Source organism: Rhinopithecus roxellana, chromosome 19 (assembly GCF_007565055.1).
Source record: "Rhinopithecus roxellana isolate Shanxi Qingling chromosome 19, ASM756505v1, whole genome shotgun sequence".
Lineage (NCBI taxonomy): Eukaryota > Metazoa > Chordata > Mammalia > Primates > Cercopithecidae > Rhinopithecus > Rhinopithecus roxellana.
The window spans coordinates 57,561,640-57,586,756 of record NC_044567.1 but is presented as its reverse complement, the minus strand read 5'-3'; the positions used below and the strand labels follow the sequence as shown (position 1 = coordinate 57,586,756).

The following is a 25,117-nucleotide window of genomic DNA, read 5'->3' as shown; positions in this document are numbered from 1 at the left end:
TAAGAAAAAGATGTTTTATATCCTTAAGAGTTTTACAAGAGAAGAAAGTCAAGTTAGCCATTAGAAAACTGTATTATAAATGCTCTTGGTAAGATAAGAGCTCATGAGACCACATAAAGCATTTGAGGCTCATGACGTGAAAAGATCAAGGAGATCAAGCTATGAAAAGCTTTGGTGGTAGAAGATGAGAAGAACAATTCTCTTTGGAGAGCATCAAATGGAGCTTTAGGCAAGAGAACTTGGAATCACGCAGGCACTCTTGATAAGGATAGGTGAACATGGACAGGAAAAGGAAATTTCAGGCGGAGGAAACAGCAGAAGCAAATTTATTAGCATTATCTATATATTTTTTCCCTTTTTTACTTATCAAAGAATCTGGTAGGAAAACTTGTGATAATGTTCTACTCAGCCCAATGCAAATATTCAAAGTCAATCATTCTTCAGGATTATATATTTTTCCACGTGGATAAGCTTTTCCCACAGTACCAAGATGTATCACCGCAGAAAGATTCTCTTTCCACCATTTGTCTCACTGTTCATTTCACTATAAACAGGAGAAATAAAGAAGATGAAGCATAAATAGATCAATTTTCTTGATTCCTAGTTTAGCTTGACACGGTGGGAGTTTTGATCATTAATTATAAAGTAACATGATGGATATTCCAATCACGAAAAAGACTAAAGGGCCTAAATAATTCTTTTGAAAACAAACAAATATTTTAAAGAAACAGACACAAAATTTTGAGAGTAGTTTTATTCCCATAAGGTAGCAAGCTATGTAGCCAAAAAATGCTGCAACTCTTACTATAGTCAACTCATTTTTGAAGACTTAACTCTTTTTAGTAATTCTGTGAATATTAGCAAAGCTTTATTTCTACTTTTAAAACTTTTCGTCTAACTAGTTTTCATGTCACAATAATTCACTTGATATGAAATATGAACAATAATTCTGATGGTTTTCTCTAAACCCACTGCAAAATTCCTTGCTTTGAGGGGCGTCTTCTATAACTAGCAGACAACAATCTGGCTTTAATTGCTAATTCATCTCTACATTGGAAACTTTGCAATTTTTTCTTTAATTTTCCAGCTGAAAAATTGCTAATAAAAGAAATAAATGGGCCGGGTGCGGTGCTCACACTGTAATCCCAGCACTTTGGGAGGCCGAGGAGGGCAGATCACGAGGTAAGGAGTTTGGGACCAGTCTGGCCAACATAGTGAAACCCTGTCTCTACTAAAAATACAAAAAATTAGCTGGATGTGGTGGTGTGCTCCTGTAATTCCAGCTACTCAGGAGGCTGAGGCAGGAGAATTGCATGAACCTGGGAGGTGGAGGTTGCAGTTAGCCGAGATTGCGCCAGTGTACTCCAGCCTGGCAATAGCTCTATCTCAAAAAAACAAACACAAAAACAAAACAAACAAAAAAAAAAACATGGTTTTTTTTGGGGGGATGGGGAGGGAAGGTCATATTATGTGGATGAAGAAAGCAGAGAGAAAGGTCACAGTGCTTCTTAAGCAGGAAATCAAAGGTAGTCAACTTGAATGAGAGCTGCTTAAAGTGGAGACAAGTGATAAACTGGTTACGTTAGGAGATGCACTGGTAGCTAGATTAATTTCCAGGATCCTATGGGTGCATTTTTCAATTGATATCCTCTAAATAACCTTTAATTTTTTTGTGTTAAAATCTCTATTATAACAGGGAAAATTGAGGAAGACACTTATTAAAAAGAGGCAGCAGCACATGTGGTATTATTTCTACAGCCATTCACTGTGTTGATATAAAGTAATACATTTGAGTCAAACATCATCTGTGTGAGTAGTTAAACTGAAAACTGATCTGACTTTGCACTGTGGCCCAACTGGCTGTCCAATTAGCAAAATGATTAGCCAGGTTATTATCAACAGACCCATTCCTGTGTCAATTTGACAGTTATATTGCTACACAGATTTCAGCCTTTCCCTTAGGGTCTGGCCATGATCCATATATATATATCCTTATGGATATGTATGGATATACCCCTAATGAAGCACCAGTCATTGGCGTAGGAAACATGCTCGTGCCTCTGAGAGAAATCCAATGACAAAAATACTTCAACGGTTTTCCAAAACTTGAAAGACTTTTCTTTAGAAACATCTCTAGTTAATACAGCCCACCTCCAAATTATCCTCTAGAAGAGTTTGTAATAGAAGAGTTGGTTGTCTAACAAATGGCTTTGAACTTAGAATATGTCTTTGGCCTGCAGTTATATGAATAAGAATAGTTTAATTAAAAGCCATTTAATACTGTTATTTGCATATTACCTCCATTTAAAACTCTTAACTCCTGTAAATGTATTTTTTTTAATTTTTTTTTTTTTTTTTTTTGAGACGGAGTCTCGCTCTGTCATCCAGGCTGGAGTGCAATGGCACTATCTCGGCTCACTCCAAGCTTGGCCTCCTGGGTTCATGCCATTCTCCTGTCTCAGCCTCCCCAGTAGCTGGGAATACAGGCGCCCGTCACCACGCCTCACTGTTTTGTATTTTTTGTTTGTTTGTTTGTTTGGTATTTTTAGAAGAGATGGGGTTTCACCATGTTAGCCAGAATGGTCTTGATCTCCTGACCTCGTGATCTGCCCGTCTCTGCCTCCCAAAGCCCTGGGATTACAGGTGTGAATCACTGCGCCCAGCCTGTAAATGTATTTTTTTTTTTTTTTTTTTGAGACGGAGTCTCGCTCTGTCACCCAGGCTGGAGTGCAGTGGCCGGATCTCAGCTCACTGCAAGCTCCACCTCCCGGGTTTATGCCATTCTCCCGCCTCAGCCTCCCGAGTAGCTGGGACTACAGGCGCCCGCCGCCACGCCCGGCTAGTTTTTTGTATTTTTTTAGTAGAGACGAGGTTTCACCATGCTAGCCAGGATGGTCTCAATCTCCTCACCTCGTGATCCGCCCGTCTCGGCCTCCCAAAGTGCTGGGATTACAGGCTTGAGCCACCACGCCTGGCCTGTAAATGTATTTTTTAAATAAATGCTTGTAAATTGTTTTCCTATTGATACAATTGCCAAATGTGGATTTCTTGACAAGAGTGTTGTCTTGATATTCTGGACATTTTCCAGACAATCTATGTGATGGGCATAGAGACCACAAAGCTGGATAAAATACACCTTTATTTTGATCTTTTGAATTTCACCAAAGAAAGTAGAATTAACAGCTTTATGTGAGATAAAAAATAAGATTCCTAAATCTTATTAATACTACAGCAGACTTTCTTAAACTGAGACTTAGGATGGAGTCAAGGAGCTATGGAATGCTCCCTAAAAGTGCATGCCACATTTGTGTATGTTATTATGTGCATGTCTTTGGGCCAAGAGATTATTAGTTTTCAAGTTCTCAAAAGGGTCTGTGGCTCACAGAAGTCTAATAACCCTGCTTTGAAAGGCTTATTAGATAGAATTCAAATCCCCAAGAAGAAGGTGCTGGAATCTCCCATTTGGCCCTGCTCTTCCTCTGTCTTTTCCCCACACTGCCTCTGAGTCAGAGAAGCTGGCCTGTAGGATGACATCACTTGGCTTCCATTAGGATTCCTGTCAATGGAGAACAATAGTGGAATATTAGAGCAAAAGGGGAAGGTCCATCTGATATGTACTCCTCTGGCTCCACCCATATGGGGTTAACACGTGGCTGTGACGTTCCCTTGAGGATCACAGGTCCTACTGGGCAATGCGGTTATCACAGCTGTCTGTCTCCTTTACACATTCAGATCTAGGGATTTTAACAAAACCCGGCCGGGCACGGTGGCTCAAGCCTGTAATCCCAGCACTTTGGGAGGCCAAGACAGGCGGATCAGGAGGTCAGGAGATCGAGACCATCCTGGCTAACACAGTGAAACCCCGTCTCTACTAAAAAAAAAAAAAAAAAACTACAAAAAACTAGCTGGACGTGGTGGTGGGCGCCTGTAGTCCCAGCTACTCGGGAGGCTGAGGCAGGAGAACGGCATAAACCCGGGAGGCGGAGCTTGCAGTGAGCTGAGATCACACCACTGCACTCCAGCCTGGGTGACAGAGCGAGACTCCATCTCAAAAAGAAAAAAAAAAAAAAAAAAAAACCCTACTGTTACTAGTCCCAAAGTATTACTTTTTTTTTTCTGCCTTCCCCGACACCCTGCTCACACCTTTGTAAACAGTCACAGTGAATGATCCATCTCTTTCTTTCCACCATCTCAATTGATAAGCAGGTGAACTCATTATAAGCAACATCCCCTTTCTTTTGATGAAATGGATGGGGTGTGTAAAGAGAAAAGTTCTGTGATAGGTAAAAAGGATTATCATATTAGAGCAACAGACAATAATTATCACTTTAGGTGGCACCTGAAAGTAGATTGTAATGGGCAGAATCATTATTCAAATTAAAAGGTGGGGGGAAGCATAGATTAATTTTCTCATGGTACAGAAGACATAAGTGAAATGATATGAACCTCAAATAATACAGCAAAGACCTTGGACATCTTACAAAGTGGCATTGACTTCACCTAGTTTTACAACAATGGATTTAAGTTATTGAATAATAATTATTAATGGAAAATGTATGTGACAATAAAGCCATTGAGCAGTCCCATTTTAACCAATATATGTAGGTGTGTGTTTATATGTGTGTGTACATACATATAATATATATAAGTATATCTTTGCAAACATATATAAATATATGAATGCATAATTTAAAAGAGCAATCCCCAACCTTTTTGGTCCCATAGACTGGTTTCTTGGAAGACAATTTTTCCATGGGGTTGGGGGATGGTTTCTGGATGAAACTGTTCCATCTCAAATCATTAGGCACTAGTTAGAGTCTCACAGGGTGCGTGCAACCTAGATCCCTCACATGTGCAGTTCACAGTAGGGTTTGTGCTCCTGTGAGAATCTAATGCCACCGCTGATCTGACTGACAGGAGGTGGAGCTCAAGCAGTAATGCTTGCCTGCCTGCCACTCACCTCCTGCATGCTACCGGGTTCCTAATAGGCCACAGACCTCTACCAGTCCGTGGCCTGGAGGCTGGGGATCTCTGATATAGAAGATAAATGTTTCTCAATGCACAAAAATTAATTACTACATCTGAAGTTTAATTTTATAACACTTTTGTGTATATATGTGCTCATTTTATATTTAGCGGCATTCTTGTCAAGAGTACAGAACTTACTGGAGTACTTCAAAACCGTATTTTACACTTTCTTTGAACTAAAAGCTTTTTATTAGGAATCTTTACTCAGGTTTTTTTTTTTTTTTTTTCTTTTCTTTTTTTGAGACGGAGTTTCACTTTGTCCCCCAGGCTACAGTGCAGTGATCTTGGCTCACTGCAACCTCCACTTCTCGGGCTCAGATGATTCTCATGCCTCAGCCTCCTGAGTAGCTGGTCCAGCAGGCCCGCACCACTGCCCCTGGCCAATTTTTATATATATTTTGTTTAGATAAAGAGTTTTTCTATATTGCCCCGGCTGGTCTTGAACTCCTGAGCTCAAGTGATCCTCCCACCTCAGCCTCCCAAAGTCCTAGAATTACAGGCGTGACCCACCGCTACTGACCCTTTACTCCGTTTTTTTTTTTTTTTCTTTTTTTTTTGAGACGGAGTCTTGCTCAGTTGCCCAGGCTGGAGTGTAGTGGCGCCATCTCGGCTCACTGCAAACTCCACCTCCCGGGTTCACGCCATTCTCCTGCCTCAGCCTCCCAAATAGCTGGGACTACAGGCACCCGCCACTACGCCTGACTAATATTTTTGTATTTTTAGTAAAGACGGGGTTTCACTGGTGTTAGCCAGGATGGTCTCATTCTCCTGACCTCGTGATCCGCCCGTCTCAGCCTCCCAAAGTGCTGGGATTACAGGCGTGAGCCACCGCGCCCGGCCCTTTTACTCAGTTTTGTTGACAAAACTGTTATTCTTAATTTTAAGGTTCAGGTTCTGGGATGTATACAAATGAATAGCAATGTTCCAACCTGTTTATTCTTTCAGTAGTCCTGCATTGAGCTTGACAAATTAAATAGATATTTAAAATAAACATCTATGCAAAGTCATTTATTACATGCTCTCTAAGGGGAGCTTAAATAATAAAGATTTGAGTAGGTTTGACAATTACTTTGGAAAGGTGATATTGTTCAATGAATTTAATGTTATAGATTACTCCAGCCTTTTTGCAGCATCAAAATGAATGTAATAGGTTACATTTTTTCTAAAACTTTCTCAGGATGGAGATATATTAAACTACTTTGGTATCTGCACAATATATCAGTTGGCATTTATTTCTAGAATTATTTTACATTCTTTATTTCTAGAATTACCTTACCTTAAGAGGTAGATAATGTAAAATTGTCTCACAATTGGTAAAACATGGTTACAGCTGGCCTACCCAATGGCTTTATTGTAACATACATTTTTCCAGTTTTGTTTATCATATATTTTACATAAGGAACACCACATATAGGTAAACTAAATTACTTTTGTCCTTTGAACTAAAACCATTGCTTTCGTGTGCTGCATTTAGAAATAATGAGAATGTACATTTTTTTTTTTTTCTGTCCCTGACTTTTTTTTTTTTTTTAATTTTTATTTTATTTTTTTTATCAATTCATCATTTATATCATGTATAACTCCCCAATGCAATCCCTCCCTCCTCCCCCCTCCCCCCTCCCCATGATAGGCCCCAGTGCGTGACGTTCCCCTTCCCGAGTCCAAGTGATCTCATTGTTCAGTTCCCACCTATGAGTGAGAACATGCGGTGTTTGGTTTTCTGTTCTTGTGATAGTTTGCTAAGAATGATTGTTTCCAGCTGCATCCATGTCCCTACAAAGGACGCAAACTCATCCTTTTTTATGGCTGCATAGTATTCCATGGTGTATATGTGCCACATTTTCTTAATCCAGTCTGTCACAGATGGACATTTGGGTTGATTCCAAGTCTTTGCTATTGTGAATAGTGCCGCAATAAACATACGTGTGCATGTGTCTTTGTAGTAGAATAATTTATAATCCTTTGGGTATATACCCAGTAGTGGGATGGCTGGGTCATATGGTACATCTAGTTCTAGATCCTTGAGGAATTGCCATACTGTTTTCCATAATGGTTGAACTAGTTTACAATCCCACCAACAGTGTAAAAGTGTTCCTATTTCTCCACATCCTCTCCAACACCTGTTGTTTCCTGACTTCTTAATGATTGCCATTCTAACTGGTGTGAGATGGTATCTCATTGTGGTTTTGATTTGCATTTCTCTGATGGCCAGTGACGATGAGCATTTTTTCATGTGTCTGTTGGCTGTATGAATATCTTCTTTTGCAACCTACTCATCTGACAAAGGGCTAATATCCAGAATCTACAAAGAACTCAAACAAATATACGAGAAAAAAACAAACAACCCCATCAAAAAGTGGGGAAAGGATATGAACAGACATTTCTCAAAAGAGAATGTACATTAACAGCATTTTTTTCTGACTATAAACTTGAGTGTTGTGTTTGGCAAAATTTGTTTCCAAATATATTTAAACTCAACCTAACTAAATACCATTCACACTTTTTAAGCAATGGAAATGACAAAAGCCGTGTTTTGTTTTAATCAAAACCATTCCAATACAAATCCCATTTGTAGCATACTAGATACCAGTTGTTCACTGATTTTCTTTTATTAATGATCTATGTGCAAATGCATGGGCTCACAGCACATCAGATATGTTATTAGATGCATCCAAGTCCTTTTCAAATAATATATTTCCCTAAAGTTGTTTCATTTGGGCTGTGTCAACAGAGATCACTCCAGATGTCTTAGTTTGCAAAGACAGGGATTGAAATGTACTCTTAGCCAATGCATAGAATAGAAATAGCCCATAACTCACAGCCTGGGTTTTATTGAGAAAAGCAAAATGATGTATTTCATTGTTAGGTAACAAAAATCTATATTGTTTAAAATGTCTGTAATCTGAGTTCTTCCCCACCACCCCCCAAAGTGACATTGACTGAAATCTCTCTATAAAGAGAATTGGGCTATTGCTTCCAGTTCAAATGCATACCCCTTCATTTCCTCTAATTTCATACAATGTAAATAAATACTCTGTAGTGTTCAGAGGCTACTGGAAAACTCTGAATGCCTATCATGTGTTCTAAATAAGGCCCTCTTGAATAAAGAATTACCTTTGAGCTAAGAAAAGTAATAGTTGCTAAGCAGAAAGGTCAACAAGAGCAAGTGGGCTTTTTCCTGTATTTGTCTGTGAGAATAAACATATGGAAGAAAATGTCCTTCTATAAAAGAATTCAAACAAAGCAAAAGTCTTCAGAAAATAGATTGCCATGGAAAGTTTATTTAAACTTAAGACTCCCGCATGGAATTAGCCATGTTAGACTGCATTGAATTGAATGAATAATTCCATTCCAATATGGTTCACTTTCTTTTAATTTCTGTGAGTAATGTTTGGAATATTTGTGCCCAGCAGTATGAGACATTTCAACATCAGCAAATTGGAGCACAAGAAATAAGACCCTGAAGAAATGAGCCCACAACTTTAGTGCTAGTCAGAAATGTTCAGAAACTCTTAAAGGATGTAAATGTAACTCAAAACAATGCTGAAAGCAAAGTATAATATCTGAGGTTTTATATTATAAATATGCATATATATATTTATGTATATAACCTTCTAAAATATATGTATATTTTTAAAAACTAGATTACAAATGTACAGCATTCATTAGAATCTTATAAATTTTATATTTTAAAATTGATTTCTGTAGAAAACATTTAATATAATTGTTATAGTGTTTCACAGAACACAAAAAGCAAAATGGAATAGGAAGATTATTAGGTTGGGAGTATCTAGGTTTGTAACTCCAGACAATTAGAACTACTGTCTTTCCCGACAAAGTGCACCTTTCTCTTCCTTCTATTGTTCTATCCTGAATAATCTGCATTAATTCTTTGTTTCTCACATATGATATACTCCTTTGCAAGTTTTGACCAACCTCTATAACAGGGTGATGTAGAAAAACAGGGCTTTCTGGGTTTCAGGCAAACAGGTCCTGACGAATGATTTCTCAATTTACTCATGAAAAATTAATCATAATTTAGAAATGTTAAAAACTTTTAGTAGTATTAAAAATTAAAATGGAAAGTTTACATTGTTAGAATCTGGAGTGATTTTCATCTATCTTTAAAGAGTTGGATTAAAAAATAAATGAGGACAGACTGACATTATGCCTAATGCAAAACCTGAAAAAGGAAAACAGTTCACTCTTTCCCCTTCATTTTCTCAAAAGTGGCCCTGACTTAAAGACCAAGATCTGGGCTAGCTAGAAAACAGGGTAGCTATCACTCAATTATCTGGTCACCAGGGTTCTAGTGAAAAAGAAGAGTGAAGACTAATAAGAATACATATAAAAGGTCCAGTCACCACAAGTAAGAGTGGGTTTCTCCTGCCATATATTAAAACATATGGTTAAACTATATTAATTTAAATAGTATGGCACTCAAGCAAGAATATATGGACGAATCAATCATGCAGAAGAGATATCTGAAAAATAAGCTGTATGGATGTATCAATTTAGTTCTGTTTTTAAAGGTGGAGTAACAAAATCTATAGGGAAGGAAATGATTAACCAATAGTTGTATGGGACTTCGATAATTGTGAACAGCATACTGTCAGAGCATCACCACAAACCACACATCAAAATAAATTCCACATTGATTCAACAATAAAAAGGGACCCAAAAATAATTCAAAGAGGCTGGGCTTAGTGGCTCACTCCTTTAATCCCAGCACTTTGGGAGGCCGAGACAGGTGGATCACCTGAGGTCAGGAGTTCGAGACCAGTCTGGCCAACACGGTGAAACCTTGTCTCTACTAAAAATACAAAAATTAGCTGGGCATGTTGGCGTGCACCTGTAGTCCCAGCTACTCAGGAGGCTGAAGCAGGAGAATCACTTGAACCCAGAAGGCGGAGGTTGCAGTGAGCCGAGACTGCACCACTGCTCTCCAATCTGGTGACAGAGTGAGACTCCATCTCAAAAAAAAAAAAAAAAAAAAAAAAAACAGGAAAAGAAAGAAAAGAAAAGAAAAAAACTTGAAGAAAATATTTACTTGTTGTATAGAATTAGGAACGATTATCTCAGCATTAAAAACAAAGGAAAATATACCACTGGTGAAGAGAATGCACACGGGAAAGTTAAGTGAAGAAGTATAAGGCTATCTTATTTTAAATGGGAAGCCAAACTATAAACTCTGGGGAAATATACAGTCCATAAAGTTTGCTAATAAGTAAACAAGGAAAACTTACACCCAGAAGACATAAAATGGGGAAAACACATAAATAGGTAATTAACAGATAAAACATTCACATTTGGAAAAAATTTTCTAAAAAAGACTTTTAAAAAGGCTCTTTGAGGAACTAATGCCAGCTAAATATTAATACACAATACATTTTCAACAATAAGTTGACAAATATTGAAAATGAATTAGGCATTCTCATATAATATTAAAAAATTGAAAATTTAAATTTAGGATACCATTCTGCAAGTAATTGGATAATATATATCAGTCAGACTTAAAGTTGACCTATTAACCCTATTTCTAAAAACCTATCCTAAGAAAACAGAGATTGACCAAATACTTATGTAAAAAGATGTTATTGTGCATCTTTATTTACAACAGCAATATAGTAGAAACAAAAATTCAAAATAAAACTGGTTAAATAAATTTTAAAAGACATTCAGTCAAAAATTTTGCAACTATTATAATGTCAAATTTAAAACATATTTAAATGTAAAGATTTGGCTAAGGGTTACTTTTTTCTAATTTATATTAAGAATTTGGCATTTTGAACACAGGCTATTTTTTTTAAGCTATGCACATTTCACATCCTCCATCCTCTCCTCCCTTGTACTTAGACTTATTATGACAGGTGGAATGTCAGGTTTACAAAGCTAAATTCTTGTCTTGTTGATTTTGCTGTTATTTTTTGTTTTGTTCTTTCTTGTTCCCTTCCCTGCCTCCACAATACACACATACACACAAAACAAACAAAACCAAACAAACCAACAGAAAAAAAACCACGTACAATGTTTTAACTTCAGCACAGAGGCTGCGGTAGGCACACAATATCCAGCGAATGAATGAAGAGATGGAGTAAGTAATACAGGCAACACTTTGAACTGCAGGTTGGTGCAAATGTAATTGTAGTTTTTGCCATTACTGATAATATCAGACGATTTTGTTTTGCAAAAGCTTAATCTGTTGAGTGCTTGCATTTGACAACTAAAAAGAAAAACCTCTTCCTAGAAAAAATGCTTTTTAAGAAATTCATTATGGGGTTTTACATGTGTGTTTCTGTTTGTTTATAAAATTGTGGTATTTAATGGAATGTATTTTCCCTTTTTTGTCGATAGAGTTTTGTCATTTTTATGTCAAAGACAGAAACACACCAAAAGCATGCTGTTCCTGTATTTTCTCTGCCTTCAGCACCTCATTTTTAAAAATAAGACTGCAGCACAGTTTATGTGTTCCACCTAATTCTAAAATATTTAAAAGGACGTAGTGGCATCTTGTTGCAGATGTTTATCTTGTGCAAATCCTGGCAGAGGATAATTAAAGATTCTTAATAAAATATTTGTCAGCCATATGTGGAGAATGATTTTTGACCTTAAAAAAGCAGACAAACGAACGAAAAGGTCACCTATGTATACAGTTGCACATATTAAATTAGTCAAAAGATCCCTAATGTGGGTGCTTATTTCAGTCCAAAGAATATAACTCCACTATAGATGTGAATTTTGTAAGATATTTTAGAGAAAACCAGTATAATGTAAAATGTTACTTCTTCCTGCTAAGATTTGGAGATCTAATAATAGAACTCAAACCTGGGTATGTACTGAAATAATGAAAAGACTGATGAATGAAAGCACGCAATAATAAAAGTGCATGAAGGTGGGGAGGTAGCCTACAGGAGGGAGTGAAACATAATGAGGCACATAGGAAAGTCTCCTACCACCATATATGTTCCAGCTGTCTTACTTCTGAATGTAAAAGCCGTGATGTCATACAACTACCTAACTACCTAAATGGTGTTAGAATTATGTTTTTCTGCCTGGTGGCTTATTGTCAGGTCAAGAAGGGAGTAAAATTTAAGTTTTTCAAATTATATATGAAAAGAGAAATTGAATCTTCACAGTTTAAGTTACAAATGGCATAGTTTTGCTGCAGACTTTAGTTGCTTTCATAATCACAAGCATTCTTGGAAAATAGCATCTCTGCACCAATTACGGACTTTTACATAAATTTCTCTAGGTCTCACAGTAGATACCTTGCAAAGCAAATATCTGCCTGTGAAGGAGACTCCTGTACTTTAATTTTCATGAAACAATGTCTTTACCCTGTTGCTTACAACTCAGGTAATCAATTGCTGTTTCTTTATTGAGTCATATTTAAAATCAAGCTAAAATCAATTTAAAATTTTTTGTCAATGAGTCTTTTAAAATTTGTAATGTGTGACTTCTTTCTCATTCTAAGTATACATAAGCATTCACATCTATTTTTGCATTTGTAGTTTTTAAAACATTTCTTAAGGAGAGTCCTCAGAATTGTAGAAACTTCAGACCTTACATAACCTAAATCTGCATCTATATGCAAAATGACTTTCAATCTCGGAATTACCTTGGCAATGGCACATATTAGATCCAAAGCTACCTGGAGTCCTGTAGCCCCAGGAGACAATAATGAACATCTGTGGACACAGAGTCACTTATAACATAGATGCAGGATGAAAAATGGCAGAGCATGGCAGGCTGAACCTAGCTTCTCTCTCCCTGCTTGACTAGAACTTGCCTGGGTCTCCACTTCTCCACAGTTTGGGCTGAATTTCACAGCCTGCATAGTTTGCAGAATCATCCTCAACACTTTTATCTAGCTGAATGCCCACTTATGCTCCCACTCCACCCCCCGCTAGCCTTGGTCTTGGGTTGCCATGCTTCTCATGGTAGGTTAGTGTTACTAATCTCATATGCTCCCCTTGTGGGGGCTCAATTTCCCCTCCCATAATTATTTTACAGCAATAAACAATGAGCTGATTCCCAAACATTCCAAGGAGATAGGTTGTTGAAGGAGTGGAATGGCTTATTCCAGACAAAAGGAACATTGTGAGTTGTGAAGACAAGTAGGTATTAATTAGCATGGTGTCTTTTTTTTTGTTTTTTGCATTTTTTCCTTCTTTTTAAATTTATAAGTTCAGGGGCACAAGTACAGGTTTGTTGTATAGGTAAATTTAGCCATGGGGGTTCGTTGTACAGATTATTTTGTCACCCAGGTATTAAGCCTCGTACCCATTAGTTATTTTTCCTGATCCTCTCCCTCCTCCCATCCTCCACCCTCCACCCTCCCAAAGGCCCCAGTATGTGTCGTTCCCCTCTATAGGTCCACGTGTTCTCATCATTTAGCTCCCACTTATAAGTGAGAACATATGGTATTTGGTTTTCTGTTCCTTTGTTAGTTTGCTAAGGATGATGACCTCCAGCTCCATCCATGTCCCTGCAAAGCACATGATCCTGTTCTTTTTTATGGCTGCATAGTATTCCATTATACCTATCTATCTATCTATCTATCTATCTATCTATCTATCTATCTATCTATCTATATCTGTCTATCTATCTATCTATCTATCTATCTATCTATCTGTCTGTCTATATCTATCTATCTGTCTGTCTATCTATCTATCTATCTATCTATCTATCTATCTATCTATCTGTCATATTTTCTTTATCCAGTCTTCTAATATGGAACCCAAAAGGAGCACGGTATCTTTAAGCAACTACAAGCAGTTTGTTGTCATGGGATCATGGTTTGTATAGGGAGTACAGGGAAGATAAATGATTGATAGAATTGGAAACCACCAAAGGCACTGTTCATAATGCTAAGAGCTTATATTGAACTTTATTCTTCATAGGTCATAGGGATTTATTGCAGGGTTTTAAGCTGAGGATTGACATAATCAGAGCTGAGCAGTTTTAAGATGATGATGGTGAACCTGTTTTCAGGCGTGCTACCTGAGTCAGGGGTGCCAGTTAGGAGACAGTAGTCTGTGGGAACACAAATGAAATCAAGGTAGTAGACATCTCTAAAGGACAGTAGGAGATGTTCTTAAGAAATTTACTAGTCCTTCCTTTAAATCCATCACACATTTTAGGACTTGCATATTACTCAAATACAGTTTTATACAATGAAACAGTTTATATTCATAAAGAATTTGACTACATCCTTACTACATTTAAAATTTCAGAACTCCTCTGATTGAATAAAAAAGTCAATATTGTTTAATAACATTTTTAAAAAATTAAAAATGACATTAGCATTTATATAAAGCATCATAGTTTCCAGGTAGCATGTTCCTTGGATAGGGAGTGAATTAAAATTAGTGTTTCTTGTGAGCATGCATCTTTTGAAGCATCTCTGGGCTTCTAGTTTTAAAAGTAAAATAATTTGGACTACTGTTTATCATGGTTGTATTCTGGAGGAGATTTTTGCCTTTCTTATTAGGGTTTATCTAAATCTACATCATGGATTATTCTCTTCTTCCATCTTATGTGATTTGGCTATTAGTGTAAAACCAAACTCAATGTAGGTTACCTTATGTCCACTCTTGATTTTGTTAATTGGTTTAGACACCAGAGAGATTTCCAATAGCCTGAGGTATTTAAAATTTACTAATTCAGAGTTGGAAATCAGAGCTTTCTTTTTTTTTTTTTTTTTTTTTTTTTTTTTTTTTGAGGCGGAGTCTCGCTGTGTCGCCCAGGCTGGAGTGCAGTGGCACCATCTCGGCTCACTGCAAGCTCCGCCTCCCGGGTTCCCGCCATTCTCCTCCCTCAGCCTCCGAGTAGCTCGGACTACAGGCTCCCGCCACCGCGCCCGGCTAGTTTTTTGTATTTTTAGTAGAGACGGGGTTTCACCGTGTTAGCCAGGAGGGTCTCGATCTCCTGACCTCGTGATCCACCCGCCTCAGCCTCCCAAAGTGCTGGGATTACAGGCTTGAGCCACCGCGCCCAGCCCAAAGCTTTCAATAAATTAATCATTTCCCAATTTGAGTGTTAAGTCCTTACACAAGTCCCTGGAAAGAGAATAAGACACTGAAATTATTTCGGTAGCATAAATTCAGCCCAACAGTATTTCTAACTTATCGGAACCAGGCAGAATCTGTATGTGGTTTGGATGGGCTACAAGAGTCAGTCTTTTCTAATCCTGTTTCTGTCCTAGAGTATGGACCATGCAGAACTCTAAAGATAGAAATAGAGGAGACATTTAACATGAGCCAGTTGCTTTTGATGCTTAGAAAAGAGGTTTGGGTGCTTCAGAAACTGCACACATTTCACTTTAGAGATCTGCATGGTAATTGGATACACATTGAAAAGTATTTATACTTTTGATAAAATACACAGTTGTCTGAACTTTTGCCCAGAACCAGAAACCAAATAGGATGTACGCCTTCGTTTGGCGAGTTCACTTATGCATTTCTGAATTTGAACATTCCCCTCTACTAATGAAACATTAAGAACTTGTGGTTAACTCGAGATGAAAATTTGGAGTGGCTACCGTTTGGATAAAATTATTTTCTTATGTTTTCATACAATCGCTTAATGAGCTGTATCCCACGAGGTCACACTGGAGACCCACAACAGTTAAACCTAAATAGCCAATGGAAGCCTGTCTTTCTATCAAGAACATTAGTTTTTAAAGCTTTTTTGCTCTACCCTCTCTCCTGCTGCTCCCCACAACTTGTTAGGAATAGGACATTTGGCTCCATGTTTAAAACCAGACATGGAAAGTTGTTTTGGTTTTCCTTAATAAAGTCTTCACAAATTTGATTTTTAACTTATAGAAGAGAGTTTTCCATTAAGCCTTCCTTTTTTATTTCCATTTAAGGCAGGCAGCAAAGTCGGCTGTAGAGAAGTCTGTAATGAAAAACAAAGATTCTCTAGTTTCCCACTTGCTCAAATATATGTTATGCTTCTTGAATACTGAGTTTTACCTTTTTTCTTGATGCATTATACTTGGTAAAATATAATGCAATTAGGAGTCCTGGCATGATGTTGGAGTGTGGAGTCAGTTACCTGAGAGTGAAAATGGCAGGGACATTATATGGGATGCTAGGTGCCTACTAATGTATATGATTATGTTGGTTTTGCACATGAAAGTGAAACGTCATAGATTCTTGCCCAGGCTGGAATGCAGTGGCATAATCATAGCTCACTGCAGCCTCAAACTCCTAGGCTCAAGCGATCTTCCCACCTTAGTCTCCTGAGTAGCTAGGACCACAGGCACATGCCACCATGCTTGAGCAATTTTTATTTTTTATTTTTTTTTGTAGAGACAAGATCTCTCTATGTTGCCCAGGCTGGTCTCAAACTCCTGGCCTCAAGCTATCCTCCAACCTCAGCCTCCCAAAGTGCTGGAATTACAGGCATTAACCACCATGCTCAGACAATATGGAACAATTATAATGAACAGTGTCTATAATTTAGTGGAAAGCACTGGATTTGGGTTCGGGAAGAACTGGACGCCTCTGTTAGCTGCAGCTTCTGATGTTCTTTCCTAAGGTTAAATTCTTTTAATACATCATTTCATTTAATAATCAATAAATCTCTTCTGTAGTACTTTGGATCTCCACTTTATAAATAAGATAATTGAGGTTTAGTGTAGTTAAGTAATTTTCTGCAGACCCCAGAGCCTGCAGGTGCAGAGACTGGTTCATTAAGTGTCATTTCAAAGTCCTTCCTCTTTGTGACCACAGAACTGGCATGAGAATGGGAAACTCCTGCTGCCACTAGCCAGTGATGCACACTCAGTTAATTTGTTTAAAAGTTCTAATCATTCTCTTTGTTATATGCAAATTAGCAGCAATACTCTCTGTTGCACAGGGTATTAGGTATATTAAGCGAGATGACAGGAAAGTACTTAGCAGCATGTTACCTATCGTATCTTGGAAGTCAGTAAATATTCGTTTAGTTTGGAGAAATACATATCTATGACTTCAAAAGATAAAAAATTGCTGAAGGAAGACAATAATTTGTATAGACTGCCTAGATAATTAATGGTGTGACAAGAAGTAAAGGTTTATTTGGACCAGAGAATCCGGGAAATAAGAAAAACACACGTTCTTTGCTTTCATTTGGACCCAAGAAAGTATTACGGTACAGGGAAGACAGAAAAAAATGGACAACTGCTTTTCACAATATTAATTGACTTACTGAATTAGAAGGTGTCTTTCCACATGTAAAATGGACAATGTCAGGCTTGAAAATATATTAGTAGCTCAGGAATTCAACAACCAGACACTATTTCATTCTGAAGAACAAAATTAGAAATCCCCATTAATTTACTCTTTGCAGACTGGAGAGTATATTAAAAAATACCCAAAGTAGAATTTCATCATGAATTTATGGTGTTTTTCTTTGCTGTACAGTTTGGCTCTTTCTGAAAGCTGCAAATGTGAATACAGGTTATAATGGAGCTTAGAAGAAGATGAGGAAGAAGAAGAGGAGGAGCAGGAGGAGGAGAAGAAAAATGATTGCTGCAGGATACTATACCATTGTAAAAGTAGATCATTTTTATGACCAAATGGGGAAAATGGGGTCCAATAATAAACTATTATACAAAGAAGTTTAAACATTTAAAAATTAACTATATAAATTGCTATTCATATGGAAAGAATGAGTTTTTGTTCAGAATATTCTTATATTTACTGGAGGAAGGAGGAGTGTGTGTGTGTGTGTGCGTGCGTGCGCATGCATATATGTATAAATGCATATATATGGTTTTTATATATTAATTATCATTAATTTTTAAGAATAGAAAAGAACACCTTTCTTTTTTTTTTTATTTTTATTTTTGAGATGGAGTTTCACTCTTGTTGCCCAGGCTGGAGTGCAATGACACAATCTCAGCTCACTGCAACCTCCGCCTCCCAGGTCCGAGTGAGTCTCCTGCCTCAGCCTCCTGAGTAGCTGAGATTACAGGCGCATGCTATCATGCCCAGCTAATTTTTGTATTTTTAGTAGGGACAGGGTTTCACCATGTTGGCCAGGCTGGTCTTGAACTCCTGACCTCAGGTGATCCGCCCACCTCGACCTCCCAAAGTGTTGGGATTACAGACGTGAGCCACCGCACCTGGCCTAGAAAGGAACGCCTTTCTAAATAATTTTACTATTGATCTAATCTATTACTTCTATTTGCTATTTTGCCTTGATAAGTTATACTTAGGTTTCTCCCATTTTGCATCCTAGACAATATTGCATGCTAGACAAAACTATAGATGCATTCTGTAGCCTATCTCTAGATCTCTCACATCCTTGGCATGTTTAGCTTTAAAATATATTGCACTAGTTTCCTAAAACTTTAAAATAAATATCTTTTTGTTACTAATTTGTTTTGATGTGCAGTCTAAAAGTTAAAACATCACTTAAAAATATAGGTCATTTCACACCATCCTTTCAAATATAGAGGGAAGTTCCTTTCAGTCGCTCCTAGAAATACCTTTTAGTCCAGATTATATGAAGTAAGTTATTGTTTATTGCTGTAAAATAATTATGGGAGGGGAAATTGAGCCCTCACAAGGGGAGCATATGAGATTAGTAACACTAACCTACCATGAGAAGCATGGCAACCCAAGACCAAGGCTAGCGGGGGGTGGAGTGGGAGCATAAGTGGGCATCCAGCTAAATAAAAGTGTTGAGGATGATTCTGCAAACTATGCAGGCTGTGAAATTCAGCCCTAACTGTGGAGAAGTGGAGACCCAGGCAAGTTCTAGTCAAGCAGGGAGAGAGAAGCTAGGTTCAGCCTGCCATGCTCTGCCATTTTTCATCCTGCATCTATGTTATAAGTGACTCTGTGTCCACAGATGTTCATTATTGTCTCCTGGGGCTACAGGACTCCAGGTAGCTTTGGATCTAATATGTGCCATTGCCAAGGTAATTCCGAGATTGAAAGTCATTTTGCATATAGATGCAGATTTAGGTTATGTAAGGTCTGAAGTTTCTACAATTCTGAGGACTCTCCTTAAGAAATGTTTTAAAAACTACAAATGCAAAAATAGATGTGAATGCTTATGTATACTTAGAATGAGAAAGAAGTCACACATTACAAATTTTAAAAGACTCATTGACAAAAAATTTTAAATTGATTTTAGCTTGATTTTAAATATGACTCAATAAAGAAACAGCAATTGATTACCTGAGTTGTAAGCAACAGGGTAAAGACATTGTTTCATGAAAATTAAAGTACAGGAGTCTCCTTCACAGGCAGATATTTGCTTTGCAAGGTATCTACTGTGAGACCTAGAGAAATTTATGTAAAAGTCCGTAATTGGTGCAGAGATGCTATTTTCCAAGAATGCTTGTGATTATGAAAGCAACTAAAGTCTGCAGCAAAACTATGCCATTTGTAACTTAAACTGTGAAGATTCAATTTCTCTTTTCATATATAATTTGAAAAACTTAAATTTTACTCCCTTCTTGACCTGACAATAAGCCACCAGGCAGAAAAACATAATTCTAACACCATTCAGGTAGTTAGGTAGTTGTATGACATCACGGCTTTTACAAACAAATGAGACCAAATAAACTCAGATGTTCTATTTTCTTTGTGTATAACCATTGCTAAAATTGCTGTGTAATATATGCTAGACATTCAATACTCACAGTGACTGAAATTTTAAAAACATTTTAAAGTAAACCAAAATTGGTACTTTGGAAACATTTCGTAATGTATCTTAAGATGTATACGTGCAAATTTTATGGACTTCATTAAACCTTAAGTGGATATGACAGACGTCTATTGAACATAATTCAGCATATTTATATTCTTTAATCAGGGGCCTCTGAGTCTGTAAAAAATAATTATTTAGTATTAGATTTAAGGATCCAAAACATTATATATTTCACTGGTTTCATTCCACTAAGAGTAATAATTAAGTTCTCTGATAGATCTGTTCAACTTAATATTGTTTTATCAATTATTACTTCATTTAACATAAATGTAAGACTGATTTTAAACGGAAACATCTTGATACATTTTAATTCTTAGTGTCATTCTTCAGAAAGCTCCTCCTTGCCCAAATACTCCTAAAATACATTTTTCATGGGAGGAGAGAAAGGTGGAGAATCTATACCTCGTGTTGTCTAACTCTACAAGTGCTTTTTTTCCCCCTTTAAAGAATAATAAATCCAAACAGCCTTCTGTTTCCTGTCATTGTTATAACGTGAAATGTAAACAAAAAATCTCGATTTTATCTATAATATCTCTCATTAATCCTAATTCGATTTTTTTATTTTAAAATTATGACTTAAGCTTCAAAGATTCAATAAATTCACTTTCATGTCTTCTGATAAAATATGTGTTCCGGGCCGGGTGCGGTGGCTCACGCCTGTAATCCCAGCACTTTGGGAGGCCGAGGCTGGTGGATCACGAGGTCAGGAGATTGAGACCATCCTGGCTAACACTATGAAACCCTGTCTCTACTAAAAACACATAAAAATTAGCTGGGCAAGGTGGCAGGCGCCTGTAGTCCCAGCTACTCGGGAGGCTGAGGCAGGAGAATGGCATGAACCCGGGAGGCGGAGCTTGCAGTGAGCTGAGATCACGCCACTGCACTCCAGCCTGGGCGACAGAGCAAGACTTTGTCTCAAAAAAAAAAAAAAAAAAAAAAAAAATGTGTTCAGGTTTTGGTGGTAGATACGCTTTCTAGAACAGCAGAAGTAACTGTAGATTCTAGCATAAACAACCAAATAAACATTCATTTACATCAGGTGGGTTTCAAAATGTGTTGCTGCCACAGGCAGACTCAGTAATTTTTTGAGTTTCATAAAATCTTAGACATCGAAAGATACAAAGGGAGAAAAACTGGCTATGTGTCACCTGGAGGTGACTTTCTTTCTTGTATGTAAAATTGTTTACCAAAGAAAAGCAATGGTTATTTAAATTTCAAAGTGTTTTTATTACTGTTGTTTATTTTTAAAAAACCGTTTTAGTTTGAAACGATTTTACAGGTACAGCGAAGTTGCAAAGATAGTGGAGTTCCCATACACCCTTAACGTACACCCCATAATGTTCCCACATACCCCATAATGTTATCATTTTGTACTGCCGTCTCATTTTTGTCAAAACTAAGAAAGCAACACTGATACATTACTATTAACTAAACCTCAAACTTGATTCAAATTTCACCACCGTTTCCATTAATATCCTTTTTCTGCTCTAGGATACAATTCAGAATACCACACAGCATTTCGTTGTCATATCTCCATAGTCTCCTTTGGTCTATGACAGTTTCTCAGTCTTTGTTTCATGACCTTGACATTCTTGCAAAATGAATACAATGCATCAAGGCTAGATGAAAGTCCTGAAGTCAGGTAGGGCCCTCCTGAGGAACAGTTCATGGCAATGCTAAATGTACAATTTGCTGAGGTGATTTTGGAAGATATCTGTAACCTAAACATTAGGTAGCTTGAGGAAGGCTTGAATAAGTTTTTACATCTGAATTCCTTATTGTAGCTGCCTCTATGATTTGTAGCTAAGCTAGGAAATGTTGAACCTTTCACAGTGGTCCGGAGTTGTAGATTTTTCCATTGTTTTAATGCTGAAAGTGCTGAATGCAAATAGCAAAGTATAATGAACACATCTGAAAATTGAAAGTATATAATTTGAGGCTGCACTGCTTTCAAAACTTTAGAAGTCTACGCCTGCCAAGAAAAGAAGTTGTAGCATTACACTTCTATTTCTAAAGAGAAGAGAAGTCAATACCTATAAGACATATGTCTTTATTTACTCAAACATAAATCCAATGGTTCAGGAACTTGTGCAAGTAAATCGGATTCCATTTGTATGTTTTTCCTGACACATAAATCTAGCTGCATGCAGAATGGCATGAATAATGCAGGAACTGAGCTCCCAGAGTGGATAATCTTTCACTGGAAAGCTGGGACTGATGGCTTACCTTACAGAAATGGGCTTGGCACCATGGAGATAAATGCAAGAACACACATAAGCAATCTATGCGCATCTATTTTTCTCCTGTTGGATTTTTATATTCTGAGACACATGAAAGTAGTGGCATGCCAATGTTGTTTCCTTATTTACCTTATTTAATGCATTAAATAATAATAATAATAAACATTGGTCACTGTCATTATGATTACTGATTTATTTATTTATTTATTTATTTTTGAGACTGGAGTCCCCTCTGTCGCCGAGTGCAGTGGCGCGATCTCGGCTCACTGCAAACTTCGCCTCCCGGGTTCATGCCATTCTCCTGCCTCCGCCTCCCGAGTAGCTGGGACTACAGGCGCCCACCACCATGTCCGGCTAATTTTTTGTATTTTTAGTAGAGATGGGGCTTCACTGTGTTAGCCAGGAGGGTCTCTATCTCTTGACCTCGTGATCCGCCTGCCTTGGTCTCCCAAAGTGATGAGATTACAGGCATGAGCCACCACACCCGACCTGATCACTGACTGATTCTTTTATGCTGATTGCACTACTCACAGCAACCCTGTATACTATTGTTACTATCATGTTAAGATGAAGAAGATGAAGGACTGGGGATTTTCATAATTAAAGATCATGCCCTTGGGCGAGGGCAGAGTCAAATCTGGTCTGTCTCACTCCACAGGCATAAACGTTACTGAATACAATTCCTATTTTGAACTCAAGGTGGTCTTGGATGGCTTATGGTAGTAAGATAAAGCAAGCTGACAGAGGCAAAAGGAAGAAATAAAAATAAGTTAGGACAAGACCCTGAGTATAAAAAGAACAAATCCTGTGCTCAGACTGCAAAGCTAAGTTAAAGCACACTATAGGATTATTTTCTCGGCAGTAGAAAGAGCAAGTCTACATAAACTAATATTCAGATCCCATTTATCACTTATGTGTCTGAACAGTTCAGGGAAAAAAATAAATCCTGAAACCATACTGAGGTTACAAAGGCCTTTATTCATTGATTAAAAGTCTATCAACAAGATGGTATCGAAATCTTTCAAAAATCTTAATAAGACAAGGATGTCCTCCCTTCCCACTTTTATTTAATGTTTTATTATAGGTTCTAGCCAAGGCAATTGGCCAAGGAAAAGAAAGATAATGTATTCTGATTATTTGGGACGAAGCAAAACTATCTCTAATTTACAGATAACAGGATTTTGTATATAGGTAATTCTAAGGAACGTACACACACAAATAAGATCTTAAAATAAGTGCCACAGCTGATTTAACAGATGACCAAAATCAAGATTTTTATCAGGGAAGGGTGTGTCTGGAATTTGGAGTTCCTAATGTCTTTTCTTGGCTGCTCTTGAACTTCTCAGAAAATTTTCACTTTAAACATAGTTGCAGTGTTATTTCTAATGTCAACTGGCAGCATGGATGATTTCATAGTTACTGTTGGAAACCATTCCCAGAGTGGCTGATTACTTTCTACAATGGAAAACCATTTCTTTGTGCTCATTCTGATCTTTTATCCATACTTTTTTCCCAACGTGTTCAGTAAATAGGGCAAACTTGAGATGTTAAAACCGTCAGCATTGAAACTCTACTCACTTTCATTGGCTCCTTTAACCAATTAAACCTCCCAGTCAAATGAAATAGCAAGAGTTATTTTTCCCTTTTATTTCTAATCCTAAGTAGTTATGAAAAAGTTCCTCAAAATCTCATTCTGGGACTCTGCCAAAGATGTATGTGTTCAAGCCAATCACATAGTAGCGGAACATGAGGAAGCATATTTTTAATAAAAAATAATAGCAAGTTTCATCAGAAGGTATTGAATATTTTCCAAATAGAGTCAGTTACTGATGGAAAGGAGCTAAAATTATAAAGCAACTGAAGGAGCTTGGAACCGTGGATTTGGAATGGATTCTGAGATTTAGGAGATCCAAAATTGTAAGTGTGTTAAGATTGTCACAGTGTATGCATTTATATTCACAAAGATGCTAAGAGCCCGGAACACACCAGGGAAGTGTGAGCTAATTACACCAAATTGGAAGTTACCAGCATGTCAATGGTGATTGAATCCTTTGGAATGAATGGGATACTAAACATATTATAAAGTGATAAAAGAAGAGGGCACATGTCATAATCTTGAGGAATACCTAACTTTAAAGTGTGCAAAGGAAACAAGAAGTCAGAAAATCAGTAGAAAAATATATTAATGGCAAAAAACGCAATTACTTTTGCACCAGTGTAATAGAAATGTTGCATCCTAACATTTAGGAAAAATGTGGTTCAACAGAAGATCCACAATGTCATATGCTCCTAGGAGATCAAATAAGAGAAGGGATGCTGCATTTCATGGTCTTTTGAATTGGTGACAATTCGCAAATTAAAAGGTCATGGGTCTCCCCTTTCTGAGATCCAAGTGTTATTTTTAAATAAACATTGAGATTGCTCCAAGACTCTGCTTAATCTCCAGAATTTTGCAAAACTTTATTCTGACAATGTGTGCCATTGCTTTTGTTGCTCTTATAGAGAAGTTTTGAAGGTGCTCATTCTGCTTCTTCACTGATGTCTCACCTATATTTTGTGTCGCAATCCTCATCTGTTTATCCATCTTTTTTAGATGACTGCACTTCATCTGCCATTTATCTGCAATGTGCAGCTGTAATCATGGCAGCACCGTTTCCATCAATCCCTTTCCCTGTGTTATATATGTTCTTCACTACTTCTCTTATTTATTACTTAGATAAGTGGTGACCAAAGAAAGGTGTGCATATTTTAGGATATGCTCAAAATGATCTTGCAGTCACAAAAAAGGAAGACATTCTGTGAAAGTTACTTTATCTTTTTGTTCCATTTGTATGTGTTTTATCATATAAGTGTCTATGCCTTCTTATCCTATAATTACTGTTATTTACAGAAAATAACCAAAGTTCTTTGCTTGGTAATTTTTAAATAATTTAAATATGATTCTTTCATATGTATCAAGCTTTTTCAGCCCAGTGGTTTAAAAATATTGTTTAAATGTATACCCAAATAAGTTAACTCCGTATTTCTGTTCAACATTTCATACTTCAAACCATACATTTTATGTAAAAAAAAAAACTCCAGAATTTTTTTTTCTCAAATAATCTACCCTAGCTAGGTTTCTATCAGGAGAAGTA

General features: G+C 37.2%; 1 long non-coding RNA gene across 3 annotated transcripts in view; it reads right to left on the bottom strand.

Annotated features, from left to right (window-relative positions):
• Nucleotides 1–216: 216 nt before the first annotated feature.
• Nucleotides 217–25,117, bottom strand: part of LOC104654045 — a 136,208-nt gene continuing 111,307 nt past the window's right edge. Inside the window, exon 7 of one of the 3 annotated variants that reach the window (XR_746770.2) lies at nucleotides 217–544. This is a non-coding gene — a long non-coding RNA (uncharacterized LOC104654045). Of the gene's footprint in view, nucleotides 545–3,222; nucleotides 3,557–15,854; nucleotides 15,931–25,117 lie in introns of those variants that run through there. The other 2 variants (XR_004055169.1, XR_746771.2) reach the window with 2 other exon arrangements.